Source organism: Mobula hypostoma, chromosome 14 (genome assembly GCF_963921235.1).
Source record: "Mobula hypostoma chromosome 14, sMobHyp1.1, whole genome shotgun sequence".
NCBI classification, from domain to species: Eukaryota; Metazoa; Chordata; class Chondrichthyes; order Myliobatiformes; family Myliobatidae; genus Mobula; species Mobula hypostoma.
This window is the reverse complement of record NC_086110.1, coordinates 30141856-30158625: the sequence shown is the minus strand read 5'-3', so window position 1 is coordinate 30158625 and position 16770 is coordinate 30141856. Positions and strand designations below refer to the sequence as shown.

At 42.1% G+C, this 16770-nt stretch overlaps 1 long non-coding RNA gene across 3 annotated transcripts in view; it reads left to right on the top strand.

Moving 5' to 3' along the window:
• Nucleotides 1-16770, top strand: part of LOC134356487 (uncharacterized) — a 78222-nt gene that overhangs the window by 9162 nt on the left and 52290 nt on the right. The window lies entirely within an intron of this gene.

Genomic DNA, 16770 nt, shown 5'->3' with positions numbered 1-16770 from the left:
CTAAAAAGGCAATCAACTTCCTAGCTCTTTGCTTCATCCCTCCCCCTCCAAGTTTCACCTATCGCTTGGCGTTTCTCTCTCCCCTCCTCCCACTTTTCAAATCTATTCCTCAGCTTTCTCCGGTCCTGATGAAGGTGTTCAGCATGAAACATCGACTGTACTAATTTCCATAGATGCTACCTGGCCTACTGAGTTCCTCCAGCATTTTGTGTGTGTTTCTCAGATTTCCAGCGTCTGCAGATTATCTCTTGTTTGTGATTCTCTGTAAAGAGTTATTGATGTGGCCATCTCTAGTTCTTTTGCTCCCTCTATCTCCTACCTACCAGCCTTCCTGATCTGCTAAATAGAGTCAGTTTATCTTTCAGTGACGATTGGCATCCGTCACTAAGGACTCTCGCCACATGCCCTTGTCTCATTACTACCATTGGGGAGGAGTTGCAGAAGACCCACACTCAACAATTCAGAGACAGCTTCTTCCCCTCTGCCATCAGGTTTCTGAATGGTCCATGAACTTTGTATGTGCATTATTTGTTCATGTTTGTAATTTAAAGAAAAGTTATGTTTTGCACCGTACTGCTGCCGCTAAACAACACATTTGTGTCATATATCAGCGATAATGCATCTGATTCTGATCTGATTTTTTTTGTCATTTCTTTGTTCCTCTGCTCAGCTACAGTTGTATAAGATAGATTCTTGCTTTATTATTGTTACAAATGCGAGGAAACAGCAACATGTTTTTGTTCTGCGTGCCATCCAGGCAGAGCATTTCCAACATGAGGTACAGAAGCCTGAAGGTACAGGCTGAACAATTCAGGAACAGCTTCTTCTGCTCTGCCATCTGATTTCTAAGTGGATATTGAACCCATGAATACTACCTCACTACTTTTTATTTCTGATGAAGGGTCCTGACGAAGGGTCTCGGCCTGAAACGTCGACTGTACCTCTTCCTAGAGATGCTGCCTGGCCTGCTGCGTTCACCAGCAATTTTGATGTGTGTTGCTTGAATTTCCAGCATCTGCAGAATTCCTGTCGTTTACTTTTTATTTCTTTTTTTTTGCACTATTTATCTTAACTTAACTATTTAATAGTTACATATATATATATATTTAATGTAATTCAGTTTTTTCTCTATATTTATTTATCATGTATTTATTGTACTGTTGCCGTGAAGTTAACAAATTCCAAACAAGCAACACACATCAAAATTGCTGGTGAACGCAGCAGGCCAGGCAGCATATTCCATGACATAGGCCGGTGATATTAAATCTGAATCTGATCCTGACATACCCTGTACATAGCAGTCCATGAACAAAGAAATCAAAATGGGAAGACTTTCAGATAACTGTAATGACAAAAATTTGGATTCTCAGAGCCCTAGCTGCAGACTGAACTGCTTCTAGGTCTTCTCAGTGTAGAAGTGACAGCAATGTAAGTAGAAATTACAACACGTTAAATTGAAATTACCAGTGAATTGGAAAAAAATTCAGATTTTCAACTGTGGGAAGGAAGCTTAAAAGGCCAAGTGTTGCATCCTGTGCACTTGTGTGGGAAGATGCTGTGCGAAGGGGAACGATGGACCAGCTAGCTAAGGTTTCATGGAGTTAATGGTGCCTTTGAAAGGTGGGGAGAAGGTCATGCTATCATGCTGGAGGGTTGCAGAGACTGATGGTGAAGGCAGCTGCAATTTGGGGCGTGGGGTTAAGGGCCATGAAGGTCCTGGGAGGGGAGGAGGGAGTACAGATGAAATTAGAAACATGAGAAAACAACTGACCCAGCTGAGTGCCTTGTTCACACAGCTGAGGGAATCACCAGTGGGAGATACTGGAAATACCAGTTTGGAAAATGGGACTATCACAACCAGTGCAATAGAGACATTGAAGCCAAAAGAAAAGGAACAGATTTCTTGCAGGAGGCATCAGTGGAGGCAAAGCTGAAGTTAGTCTACATGAGAACAAGTTCAACCAGGTGAAGAAGAAGGAAGAATGGGGATTGGATGCCTCTCGATTCCACAGACTAACTGGAGGAGAGTATTGCGAGATTCACAACCATAGGCATTAGGGATGAACCAGGGGGAGAAAATAAGCTCTATAAAATTTCTTAATGTTCTGTTATTTCAAACTGCTGCCTCTTTCTCAAGTACTTATGGACCTCTCCAGAGTACAGTCTTCCAAACTCTTTGAAGCATCTGTCTTTGCATTGAATATTATTCCTATGTACATATTTGAAATCTAAGTGTGTTTTGCCCTGTTTCACACAGATGTTCTGGCATCTGTGATATAATTGGTTAGGAAATAGACTTCCCCATTGGATCTCATTATGTAGCTATTATGGAACTATGGCCCTAAATAGAGAATGCTTCAAGGTCATCTAATGCCTGGCATTGAGCTCACATATGAATATCATTTTTGTTTCAATTTGCTTTGCAAGCGACTTCAAATAAAGTATTCTTTGTTAAACAATGCTACCCTTTACCTGAATCACTGAAAAATCCTGTAGAAAAATGTGTCTCATAATTCATGGGAATCAGACAATATTTGCCAGCATTCAAAAGGCTAAAGGATAATTCTGCATCTTTGTTAAAGAAAAAGTCAAATAAAAAAGCAGCTGACAATATACTCCAAAACCCCAATACAAACAGGTAAATAACCAAAGTTATTTCTTTGGTCACCTATTTTAATTCCCTGCATTTTATGACTCGAGGTTTGCTGAAAATGTAGTACAAAATTGGAATTGCAAATTCTTCATTTAGTTTAATTAATGTATTCTCTTTTTATCATTCAGTCCAAACAATTCTGGATGTGGAATTATCTACATTAATGCAACTTCTTGCTTGTTAGATATTTTAGTTATTTTTGTTAGTTGAGAGCTAATTTGTCAGTTGAGGATTAAAGTTTATGCTGACCTCACCAGTCCATTCTGACTGATGCCTTGTTTGCTGATGCCCTGCAGGATTGTGTTCAATGGAGAAAAAAGTACGCAAACAGACACAGCTGATCGAGACTGCTGATTTATTTGCCCTGAATTAACCACTGATTTGCAGCCAAGGAAGACTTTTAAACCGCATGCTGATTCTGTGCTGAGGGAAACAGTTTTCCTCCGAATGTCCCAAATCCTTAATGAGCAATAATTTCACTCCTTTAATTCATGCCCTTAATTAGACAAGGAGTTGCAGGATTATAGCATAAAAGTGAAAAAAAATTTTTGAATCAGATTCGTATGAGCGAAGCAAAGAACAGAGTAAGAAATAAAAGCACAGATTATTTAGGGATCTCGCAACTGAAATAAGGTCACTGGCTTGATCTTGTTGAGGCTTCTGAAGGCAATAAAAATAAAAGGCTATTTATAGAGCATGTATTATTTCTTTGGAATCAATTACTTAAGATTATGTTGTTCTAACTACTGAAATGATAAATACATGTAAAACAAATTTCTTTTCATAGTCATATTAAAGTTATTTAAATTTATACCCATAGGACATTGAAGAAGCACTAGGCCATTTAGTCCATCAAGTCTCTGTGCCATTTCATCATGGCCGATTTCTTACCCCTATCAACTCCATTCTCCTGCCTTCTTCCTGTAACCTTTGGCACCTTTACTAATCAAGAACCTATCAATCTTAGCTTTGAATTTATCCAATGACTTGGCCTCTACAGCCATCTGTGGCAATGAATTCCACAGGATGTTGCCTGAAAAACTTTGGTAATCCAGCTTTAAGATGTTAGAAATGCCTGGAGCCATACACACTGTACACCCATATTGCATTTAGAGGCTATTGGTAAAAACAAAGTTTTGATCAGCATTTGCTAGAATGCTTGTTCTGCAGTAAAATATAAATAAACCTTGATTTTGTTCACTGATAAATTGATGGTGCTGAGATTCTGCAACCTGATCATCATAACCAATTTCTTTAACTTCTAATAACTACTGCCCAGTGTTCCCCACTGTATTTTTCCTTCATTCTGGGGGGCTTCTCAGCCATTTTCTTCCTTTCTCCTGCCCTGATGACCCTCTCATTACCTCCATCTGATTCCCCACGTCCTTCCCTTTTTTTCCATTATCTACTGTCCTCTCCTATCAGATTCTTTCTATGGCTCTTTACCATTTCTGCTGTCGCTTCCTAGCTTCTCACATCATTCCCTTTCAGTCTTTCTCCCACCGGCCCACCTTCTCCCTCAGCTGGATTCACCTGCCAGCTTGTATTCCTCTCTCTCTCCCCACCACCTTTCTCTGGCTTCTGCCGTGATGAAGGGTTTTACCATGAAACAGCAATTATTTTCTCCCCTCCATAGATGCTGCCTTCAGCAATTCACTGTGCTGCTCAGTTAGGTTTCCACCCTTGGTTTCAGTCAGATGACAGTTGCTGTGGATACTCTGTATGTAGGAATGATAATATCTCATATCACAGGCTGAACAACCAATCACAATGTAAATTATCACAGATAGCAAAGTAGGTAGCAAAACATCTCTGAATTAAAACCTCCGGAACCTGGGCCTTAGCACTCAGATCTGTAGCTGGATCTTCAACTTCCTCACAGACAGGACCCAGGCTGTAAAAACAGGGGACAAGCTCTCCTCTACAATCACTCTGAGCCCCGGTGCCCCACAAGGCTGTGTAATCAGCTCCCTGCTGTACTCCCTGTACACCCATGATTGTGTAGTCAAGTTTCCATCAAACTCGATATATGAGTTTGCTGATGACACAACAATTGTAGGCCGTATCTCGGGTAATGATGAGTTTGAGTACAGAGAGGAAATCAAGAACCTGGTGGCATGGTGAGAAGACAATAACCTATCCCTCAATGTCAGCAAGATGAAGGAATTGGTTGTTGACTTCAGAAGGAGTAGCGGACCGCACGACCCAATTTACATTGGTGTTGCACAAGTGGAACAGGTCAAAAGCTTTAAGTTCCTTGGGGTCAATATCACAAATGACCTGACTTGGTCCAACCAAGCAGAGTCCACTGCCAAGAAGGCCCACCAGTGCCTTTACTTCCTGAGGAAACTAAAGAAATTTGGCCTGTCCCCTAAAACCCTCACTAATTTTTTATAGATGCACCGTAGAAAGCATTCTTCTAGGGTGCATCACAACCTGGTTGTCCTGTCCAAGACTGAAAGAAGCTGCAGAAGATCGTGAACACAGCTCAGCACATCATACAAACCAATCTTCCATCCTTGGACTCACTTTACACCACACGCTGTCTGAGCAGTGCTGCTGGGATAATCAAGGACACGACCCACCCAGCCTCTGAGAGAAGGCTCAGGAGCTTGAACACTCATACGGCCAGATTTGGGAACAGCTTCTTTCCAACTGTGATAAGACTGCTGAATGGATCCTGACCCAGATCTGGGCCATACCCTCCAAATATCCCGACCTGCCTCTCGTTTTTTTTTTGCACTACCTTACTTTCCATTTTTCTATTTTCTATTTATGATTTATCATTTAAATTTTTAATATTTACTATTGATTTGTAATCCAGAGAACAGGAAGCACAGAATCAAATATTGCTGTGATGATTGTACATTCTAGTATCAATTGTTTGGCGACAATAAAGTATAAATCCAGAGACCAAATTAAAGATTGGGACAAAACTGTGACACCGAACAGCAGAGCACTGTATGCTGAAGGAACTCAGCAGGCCAGTCAGCATCTATGGGTACGAAGGGGAGAAGTCAGAATAAGAAGGTGGGAGGAGGACAGGAAAAAGTACAAGGTGGCAGGTGATAGGTGAAACCGGGAGAGGGGGAAGAGGTGAAGGAAAGAGCTGGGAAGTTGATTCGTGAAAGAGATAAAGGGCTGGAGAAAGGGGAATCTGATAGGAGAGGACAGTAGACCATGAAAGAAAGGAAAGGGGGGGAGCACCGGAGGGAGATGATGATCAGGTAAGGAGGTAATGTGTGAGAGGGAAATAGGAATGGGGAATGATAACCGAGAGGAGAAGGAGCAATTACCAGCAGTTTGAGAAATTGATGTGCACGCCATCAGGTAGGAGGCTACCCAGATGGAATACAAGGTGTTGCTCCTCCAACCTGAGTGTAGCCTCATTGTCACAGTAGAGGAGGCCATGGACTGACATGGTGGAGTTGAAAGGGTGGTCGCCGGGAGATCCCACTTTTTGTGACGGGTGAAGCGAAGGTGCTTAACAAAGTGGTCTCCCAATCTACGGGAGGCCATACCAGGAGTACTGGATACTGTAGCTGACCCCCACAGAGTTATAACTGAAGTGCCACCTCACCTGGAAGGACTGTTTGGGTCCCTGAATGGTAGTGAGGCTGGAGGTGTAGGGATAAGTGAGGTACTTGTTCTGCTTGCAAGGATAAGTACCAGGAGGGAGATCAATGGGGAGGAAAAAGTGGACAAGGGAGTCAGATAGGGATTTATCCTTGTGGAAAGCCCCCCGCCACAATTTCCACTTTCACAAAGCCATACTGACTACCCCTAATCAGACTACGCTTCCCCAAATGTTCATAATTCTTATCTCTACAAATCTCTAATAGTTGGACAACCGTTGATTTAAGACTCACTGGTCTATAAATCCCTGGATTATATCTGGTAACTTACTTGAACGAAGGAAAAATATTTGCCATCCTCCAATAAACTAGGGTATAGCACATCCAGCCCTGGACTTACCTATCCTGATGTTTTCCAAATGTACCAGCACATTCTCTTTCTTAACATTGACATGTTCCCATAGGTTGGTTCACCTTCATCAAGGTCCCTCTCACTGGTGACTACTGAAATAAAGTATTCATTAAGAACTCTCCTACTTCCTGATAGTCAGGGCAATCAATCCTTCATTCTTGATTGGTCTTACCCTCAGTTTAGTCATCCTCCTGTTCTTCATGTACATGTAGAAAGTCTTGAGGGTTTTCTTTATTACTACTTGCCAAGACCTTTTCTTGACTGCTTCTAGTTCTCCTAAGTCCATTCTTAAGCTACTTTGTATCTCTCTAGAACCCTGCCTGATCCTTGTTTCCTAAACCTTATGAAGTACGTTTCTTCCTTTATCTTGGCTAAATGTTCCACATCTCTTGTCAAACACAGTACCTTCACCATACCATCCTTTCCCTGCCTCAGGGACAGACCTATGCAAAACCCCATGCAAGTGCTTCTGATACAACTCTCCCAAGTTCCTGCCTAATTGAATCATAATTTGCCCTCACCCAGATAAATACTTTTCCATACCGTCCACTCCTCTCCCTGTCCAAAGCTATGGTAAAGGTCAAGAAGTTGTGGTCACTGTCTCTGAAATGCTCACCCACTGAGAGATCTGTGACTTGACTAGGTCCACTGCCTAGTATTAGATCCAGTATGGACTCTACTCTAGTCAGCCTGTTTACATATTGTACCAGGCATCTAACCAGGACACACCAAACAAATTCTGCCACATCTACGCCTTTTGTGCTAAGGAAATGCCAATCAATAAATAGGGAAGTTGAACTCACAGAGTTGAACAGTCATAAACTATTTTTTAAGGGTTACAATTTGATAGGAAGATTTCAAAGAGTCACTTAATAGGGGACAAAATTCTAAAAGTGCTATGTTAGGGATATATGTGCACAATTCTTTGAAAGGAATAGGGTAGCTAGGGTAGCTTGAGACAATGGTTAAAAAATATTGGCGATTCTGCGCTTCATATATAGAATCTTGATAGTACAAGAACAAGGAAATCATTTAAGTCTCTATAAAGCACAGCTCTGTCAGAAAGAAGTAAACGATTGATGTGTGTAGAAATGAGCTAAAATGACTCCAGGGCTCAGGAAAATTCAAGTTTAAGTTCAAGTTTATTGTTATTTGACTGTGCATATGCACAACCAAATGAAACAAAGTATCTTTGGACCACAGTGCACCCACACAACATATATCACACACTGCACATAAAACAAAATATTATGCTATAAATATCTCAGTAAAATACTATTCCAAAGGCATGTAGTAATGCGCAGCGTAGGTAGACAGTAAAAAGTAAACAGTACAGTGAACAGCTCACTATCCTAGTGACGAGACTTCAGTCATACATCAACCTGGCACAAGGTGGAGGTCGGCATCATCACAGGGTACACTATCTCAGTGACACTGTTCTCCCTCGCCATGAACATGCTCACTAAGTCTGCTGAACCAGAGTGCAGAGGGCCCAGAATGAATTCTGCTCAACGGCAACCACCTATCAGGGCATTCATGGATGACCTCACAGTCACCACAGAATCAGTCCCAGGCTGCCGGTGGATTCTGCAGGGGCTCAAAAAGCTGGTGGAGTGGGCCCGGATGCGTTTCAAACCTGCCAAATCAAGGTTGATGGTGCTGTGGAAAGGGAAGGTGCAGAACAAGTTCCGGTTCAGCATCACAGGCACAGCCATCCCAACCATCACAGAAAAGCCAGTCAAGAGCTTAGGCAAGGTTTTTGACAGCTCTTTAAGGGACACGACATCCATTCAGGCGACCTGCACTGAGTTGGATGGTTGGCTGAAATCTGTGGACAAGTCTGGCCTACCTGTGAAGTTTAAAGCCTGGGTGTATCAGCATGGCATTCTTCCCAGAATCCTGTGGCCCCTCCTCGTCTGTGCAGTCCCGATCTCGACAGTCGAAACCTTAGAGAGGAGGGTTAGCAACCACCTCAGGAGATGGCTGGGGCTGCCAAAGAGTCTGAGCAGCATCGCACTCTATGGACACCACAACAAACTGCAACTGCCGTTCAAATCCTTGGGGGAAGAATTCAAGGTAACAAGAGCCAGAAAAGTGCTACAGTATAGGGACTCAAGTGACCCAAAGGTGGCTAGAGCAGGGATCCAAGTAAGTACTGGCAGGAAGTGGAGGGCAGAGGAAGCTGTTCAGGAGGCAGAAGCGAGGCTGCGTCACAGGAGGCTGGTGGGAGTGGTCACACTAGGCCATGCTGGGCTAGGTTCCTTTCCAACTTCCCAAATGGACACCAGAGGGAAGGAAAGGCATCGTCTAGTTCATGGGGAGGTGAGAGCAGTAGTGGAGGAGATGAGAGCCTGCAAGGCAGTGGGAATGAAGCAACAGGGAGCTTGGACAAGATGGAAGAATGCGGTTGAGAGGAAAGTGACCAGGGCTGATCTTTGGAAAGCTGAACCACACCACATCCAATTTCTCATCCAAGCAGTGTACGATGTGCTTCCAAGCCCATCACACCTGCACACATGGGACAAGGCAGAGTCATCTGCATGGCCTCTGTGCTCCAAGCGAGGAACCCTGGAGCACATCTTCAGTGGCTGTGCAAGGGCACTTGGTGAGGGACGGTACAGGTGGAGGCATGATCAGGTCCTGAAGACCATCGCTGAAGCCGTCAGTGCAGGAGTTGAGTGGGCGAAGCTGTCCCGACCCTCCAAGCAGACCATTGTCTTTGTCAGAGCTGGGGAGCAGCCAATACCTGCCAAAAGAACATCTGCAGGCATTCTGACCTCTGCAAGGGACTGGCAGCTGAAGTTCCCCAACCATATCGTAGCCACCACCCTGCAACCAGACGTTGTCCTAGCATCTGAGTCGACTAAGCAAGTGGTGCTGCTGGAGCTGACATTCCCAGGGGAAGATAACTTGGAAGAGGCCTTTGAAAGGAAGCAGGACTGGTCAGCAACTGTCAGCAGGCTGGATGGAGAGCGAGGTGTCTCCCAGTGGAGGTTGGTTGTAGGGGATTCGTAGCTCATTCTTTAATTAGAGCCTTCAGCATTTTGGGCATCGAGGGAGAGAGGAAGAGGAGAGCCATCCGCAGTACCACCGATGCGGCAGAGAGGGCCTCAAGATGGCTGTGGCTCAAAAGAGGGGAGCCATGGAGTCATAAGTAGCTAGCCATCTGGACACAAGCTGGGGTCTGATCAGCCCCGGCTGGGTCACCTGGAGGACGTTGTATGATGTTGAAAGACCCGAAACACCCGATGATTCCAGGAACATCACTGAAGATGTGTCCAGAAGCATCAACAGATGTATGTACACTGCCTTTTGTGCTAAGGAAATGCTAATCAATAAATAGGGAAGTTGAACTCACAGAGTTGAACAGTCATAAACTATTTTTTAAGGGTTACAATTTGGTAGGAAGATTTCAAAGAGTCCCAGCTCTGTCAGAAAGAAGTAGACGATTGATGTGTGTAGAAATGAGCTAAAATGACTCCAGGGCTCAGGAAACTTCAAGTTTAAGTTCAAGTTTATTGTTATTTGACTGTGCATATGCACAACCAAATGAAACAAAGTATCTCTGGACCACAGTGCACCTACACAACATATATCACACACAGCATATGAACCAAAATATTATACCACAAATATCTCAATAAAATACCATTCCAAATGCATGTAGTAATGTGCAGTGTAGGTAGACAGTAAAAAGTAAACAGTACAGTGAACAGCTCACTATCCTAGTGATGAGACCAGTCATGGCAGGGTATTCATTAGTCTCTCAGCCTGAGGGAAGAAAATGTTACCCAGTCTGTCAGTCCTAGTCCTGATGTTTTGTTACCTCCTTCCTGAAGGTAATAGGTCAAAGAGATTGTGGGTTGGCTGCTAAGGATCCTCAACAATGCTTTGGGCCCTTCATCCGCAGCGCTTCCAGTAAATGTCAGAGGGAGAGACACCTATGATCCTCCAGGCTGATTTTACTGTCTTCTGTAGGGTCCCGTATCCTGATGCCTTGTAGCTTTCATACAACACAATGATGCAACCAAACAGGACATTCTCAATGGTGTTCCTGTAGAAAGTAATTGGAATGGGGGCAGGGAGCCTTGCACACCTCAATCTGCTCAGATAGTTTAGATGCTGCTGTGCTTTCTCAACTGGTGAGGCAGTGTAGTGGGTCCAGGTTAGATGGTCCATTATGTGCACACCAAGGAACTTTGTGCTCTTCACTCCCTCCACAGCAGAGCCATTGATATGCAATGGAGTGTGGTGAACCTGTGCTTTCCTACAGTCCACAATCATCTCTTTTGCCTTGTCCATTTTGAGACTCAGATTGTTGTTCTTGCACAGTTTGACAGACCTCTTTACCTCCTCTCTGTATGCCAACTTATCATTGTTGCCAGTGAGGTCAACTGCTGTAGAATCATCAGTGAACTTGATGTGGTTTGAACCGAATCAGACAGTGAGTCGTGAGCCAGTAGCGTGAACAGCAGCAAACTTAGTAACATAGTTGACTTGAGAAGCTAGACAATGGGTAGAGAAAATAACAAGAAATTGTTTCTGTCAGAGGAGGGCATTGGGAAATCCAGTGAGTGGGAAGAGCTAGGAATGCTCTGCGGGTCAGTTGTAGCATTCAAAAGGGAGTTGCTTCGGTATCAGGATATCCCTTTGAAGCAGAGATGGGGAGGAATTTCTTTGGCTGGGGGCAAAGCTTGTTAGGTTCTTGATTAGTAAGGGCATCAAAGGTTACAGGGAGAAAGAAGGTGAATGGGATTGAGCCAGCCATGATAGAATGGAGGAGCAGAGTCGATGGTTCAAATGGTCTAAGTCTGCTCCCATATCTTATGGTTTTATCGTAAGGAAAACATTTTGCAAAACTCTGAGGGAAGGGAATTGGCAATGACTGGATTGCTCTCACAAAGAGCTGGTGTAGACTAGATGGTCTGCATGGCCTCATTCCACACTGTTAAAATTCTGTGATTCTGTGTGTAGTATATCCTAAAGAGAAAGAGTGTTCCTGACAGTAACTTCCGCATTAATAGAGACACATGTAATCCAGAGCTTGCTCTATGCTTGACAACGTAAAATTGGTGAACATCCACAGATTGGCCACATTGAATAGCCTGGCTGTTACCTCCAACAGAATTTAACTGCATAAATTGCTCTTTCACAGCATTCTGTTCCTAGACACGAGCACATTATGCCAGTGAGATCTAAATCATTTTATCTGCACATGCCAATTGGGCAAATAACAGATAAATGAACACAATATCTATTGATGATGGGGCTTTGCTCGGCATCGTATTTGCATACAGACTGGATTTTGTTTATGTACTTTTATCTGTTCTCCAGCATTATGCCAACTGGATGGCTCACCTCTGCAGGTCTCCAAGGTTGGCACAGCATCATGGGCTGAATGGCTCATACTATGATCTGTTGTATGTTGTACGTTCTATGTCTCCAAAGTTAGTAGGTCAGAACATGTTTTTTTTTGTTGATTTTCAACTCATTTCACAATTAATTTGCACTGTGAAGTAGTTTGTTAAATGTACTTCCAGGATTATATCACATTGTCTGCAATTAATTCAGCATCTGCCATTGTATCTGTACTGTTCACAAAACTGACTGGATTTGATTTAATTTTCCTTGTATAGCTGACAATAAGTGGACTACTACTGGAAAAACAAAATACTTCATCCAACAAAATTACCATATCACCTTGTCCTCCCATTTAGCTAAACAGTTGAATCACTGTGTTGTGAACAGTGTATGATTACTCCGCCTATTTATGTGAATGGAACACAATCTGGAAGGCTGCTACTACTGGAGCTCCACAGGCCTTAGATCTTGGTGTTTTGCTTTCTGTAGTAACTATAAATGGAACATAGAACATGGGACACAGTACAGGCCTTGTTCCATTATGTTATACTGAATCTTTAACCTACTCTAACATCAACTGAACCCTTCCCTCTCACATAACTCTCCATATTTCTTTCATCCATCTGCATAGCTGTCATGATTTCCCATTGATAATGAGAGAAAACCAGTGCAGGAAAGTTTTTAAAATGGAAAAGTCACTGCACTGGCCATTTCCACTTTCTCGACCTTGGAAGTCCAGGTCCAGTTGTACAAACAAGGATCATGAACCGTAGGTTGCAGTGGATTACTGTGATGTCTTCTGTGCCTTCACTCTCCACTACACATCATTTCTCCTCCCCCTTCCCTTCTGAGCCACAGAGCCAGATTCAGTGTTAGAGACCTGGTTGCTGTGGCTTTCCCCTGGTAAGTCATTCTCTTCTTTATCTCCCCCACAGTATCCAAAGTGGTATACTTGTTATTGAGGGGAAGGGCCACAGGGTTATTCTGCACTAACTGCCTATTCCCTTTCCCTCTCCTGACAGTCATCCAGCTACCTGCCTCCTGCAACTTAGGTGTGGCTACCTTCCTGTAGCTCTTATCTATCAACTCCTCATTCTCCCGAATGAGCCGAAGATCATCCAGCTCCAGCTCCAATTCCCTGACACCAAAATGCACTTCTCACAGTTCTACATTTCTTGTAGCAATCAGGGAAACTGGGGTCTCCCAGATCTCCTATATTTTGCATGAAGGACACGCCGCTACCGGGGTTCCATTCTCACTACTCTAGCTAGGTAGTAATAAACAAAGAAAAAGAAACCTCAACCTCCTCTCAAACCAAAGCCTCAGTTTTCCGCTCTAGCACCGCCCCACTCACACGATGGCTGCTCCCACAATGGCTGCTATGCTTAAACCTGATGGGTTTAGAAGGCTTGATAAAGAAGTTTAGGGATGGTGCAATAATTGGCACTGTGGTTGGCAGGAAGATGTGGACAGTGGCAAATGGAATTCAGTCTGGGGAACCGGAAGGATTAGAGCAGGTTTTCCCAGTCTGGAGTTCTTGAACCCCTTGGTTAATGGGGTAAGGCTCCATGACAGAGAACAGACTGGGAACCCTTGGGTTAGAGGATACTGTCAAGATCTCTATGCCTGAAAAGTGTGACAGAGAGACAGAAATCCTGACCATATTTAAAAGGAATTTAAAGGAAGCTTGAAAATGTATGACCAACAGGGCCATAGATCTGGTTCTGAAAGGCTGATTTCCACTTTACTGACTGACAGAGGTACTCTGAGCTGAAGGCTTCCTTCTGCTTTATACCTTTTAAACAATTCCTTAAACCCTTTTCAAGAGTCCCTGGAACCTCACAATGAAATAGTTTCCAGGCCAAAAGAGAATTCTTCATAAGGCAAATATTTCCATTTTTTTTAACTTATAAATTTATGGAAGATTGCAAAATGCAACAAAATAAATTTCTATGAATATGCTTTCAGTTGCTCTTGATGCTTTTCAGCATGTGAGATCGAATGGAGCAGCAACAATTTAGTTATATGAACGTAGTAAAAGATCCTAAGGTACTTCACATGAATGTTGTGAAATCAAATTTGAAAATGAGCCATGGAAGGAAGTATTAAAATTGATAATTAATATATCTGTATAAGAAAGGTTTTAAAGAAACTTTTTAAACAAGGTAAACAGAAATGAATGGGCGTGTGTTCTGGAGTTTGAACTGCAGACAGCTGAAAGCATGGCTCCTTGCACTGGTAGACTGATTAAAGCTGAATACACTCAATTGACCAGAATTAGGCAATTGAAAATATCTTGGCAGTATTAAAGCAGAAGGGCTTACAGAGAGACACAGAGGACCAAAAGCTTAAGGAGATTTTAAAGTCATTGTTGGACCTGCAGCTAAATATATTATAAGAGCTTTGGTACATTTGAGTAAAAACAATTAAATAGTTTGAATATTAAAAAGATCCATTCTCTCCTATTCACTTACAGGTCTGTGGAGGCATATAAGCATAAAGACAACCTAAAAAAATTCATGTTCTTTCAGGCCAACATTTATGAAAGTCAAATCAACTGTAAATTAAATATATGCTTGCTAAGTTTAAAAAAATATATAACCAGGACATAAAAATGTAATATTTGTCATATATTACATAGTTGATAAATTAATAAACTGTAAAAAAGTTGAAGTAGGAATTAGAAAACTTTTGAAACAAAGAAATCTAAATTATAATACTTTTCAAAATTGTAAAGAAATGCATTATTTTAAAACTTTCTATATATAGTAACCTTTGTTAACACAAAAATGTGTTCAGATGTCCTCTATTTGATTTAAAACAATGTACAGAGGCAACATTTTAAACAAACAATGTTCAATTAAAATTCTGCATCTGTTAAACTGGAAGAAAATTAGTGACTGACAAGCATTTATTGTTCAACAAGAATACTTCTGTCTTTTAGCTTATGATGAGACAAAACCACGAGGGAATCTGAGTTGTGATGAAGATGCAAAAGGGATTCAGGCATTCTTCATGAATAGACAGCTACATGATGGATAGCACAATTGTGAGATTACCCACGTTGATAGAAAAACACAAGTGCAAATATTTCCAGTAACTGGAAAATGTTCATGTTTAAAGAGACTTGGGTGTCCTTATTCCTGAAAACTAAAGCTGCCGGTATAACAAGCCATCAGGAAGGTAAAGTGGTATGTTGACCTTTATTGCTGGAGGAATTGAGAATAAGAGTAAAGCTGTTTAACAGTAATTACATAGGGCTTTAGTGAAATCACACCTGTATTGCTGCATAGAATTTTGGTCTTCTTACCTAAAAAAATGATTTACCAGTAATTGAGGAACTGCAGCAAATATTGTTCAGACTGCTTTCAAAGACGATGGGTCTATTGTATGAGAAGAGATTGAGTAGGTTTGGGCTGTATTCTCTTAAGGTTAGAAGGATGAGGGATGGCCTCATTGAAATTATTAATAGGATTTGATAGGATAGATATGGGAGGTTATTTCTCCTGGTTAAGAAGTCCAAGTTAGGGACAACAGGTCAAAATAAGGGCACCGTAAGGCCATCTACAAAAAAAGTAAGGAAATATTCCTTCATTCAGATGGCGGTAAATATTTTGAACTCTTACCTCAGAAGGGCTGTGGAAGCTCAGTTATAAACTGTGTTCAAAACAGAAGGTTCTGGATAGAAAAAGAATCAAGAAATGTGGGGATAGGGCGGGAGAATGGTGTTTGAGATGCATCACCCATGATCTTGTTGAGCGGTGGATCAGACTGCAGGGCTGGTGAGCCCACTCGTGTTTCCATTTCTCATGGGAGGGAGCATGTCACATAACCGTATATCCTCCTCTGCCCCCACTCCCACGCCACTACTATTGACTCATTCTTCTTCCATAGACACTCTTGTCAAACCTGTTCAACAGCTCATTTTTAGAAAGAAGGAAGTACAAACTTTGGATGGCATTCCGATCATGGGGAAAGTTGAAAAGAAAATTTTGCAGTGAGCTCCTTGGAAAGGAGCCACCATGTGCAGTTTTCTGATGAAAGTTAAACATTTAAGTGAATGATATCCTTGACATTGAGTGAGCAACTTCTTTATCGATTTTGTAATCATCTGTGCCACTTGATGACCAACAGATGCCATCTGTATTAGCTCCTATCTATGACCCACTAGAATCTTTCTGGATCATCCATGTATGATTGTCTGGCCCAAAGTTGCTACTCTATTCTGCCACTATGACCTTGCAATTATTTATGTTGTATTCTCAATTCGACACAGTACTCAAAGAACTGAGACAAGTTTGTAAGGCAGGATCTTTTATGCTGAAGTCACACTGGAATTGTTGAAGTGTTTGACTCTTCACATGATCCACAAAATACTTCCTATATAATGCTGTCCAGTAACTATCAAATGAACATATACCTGAATGACAGCTCATTAATTCCCAAAGTCTGATTGCTTCCTGAAGACCCATATCACTTCCTCCCAGTCCCTCTGGAATTAACCTAAAACTTAGCGTTGGTTAATACAAAGATTTCATTCGAAGAGATCCAGGTCATATGTATTTTTATTCTTAATATCTGTTACCTTTCCCAATCAAAGCAGAAGTGTTTAAAATGTGTATATCTGTTGTAAAGTATATGCAGTAGAAGTGGTACAAGAAAAAAGCTGGAAAAATCATTTGTAGACTGTTACTTGGATTGCAACATACTTTTTGAAGTAATCCCCCACATTCTCAAATGCACGAACGAAGTACAGTGAAGAGTGACTT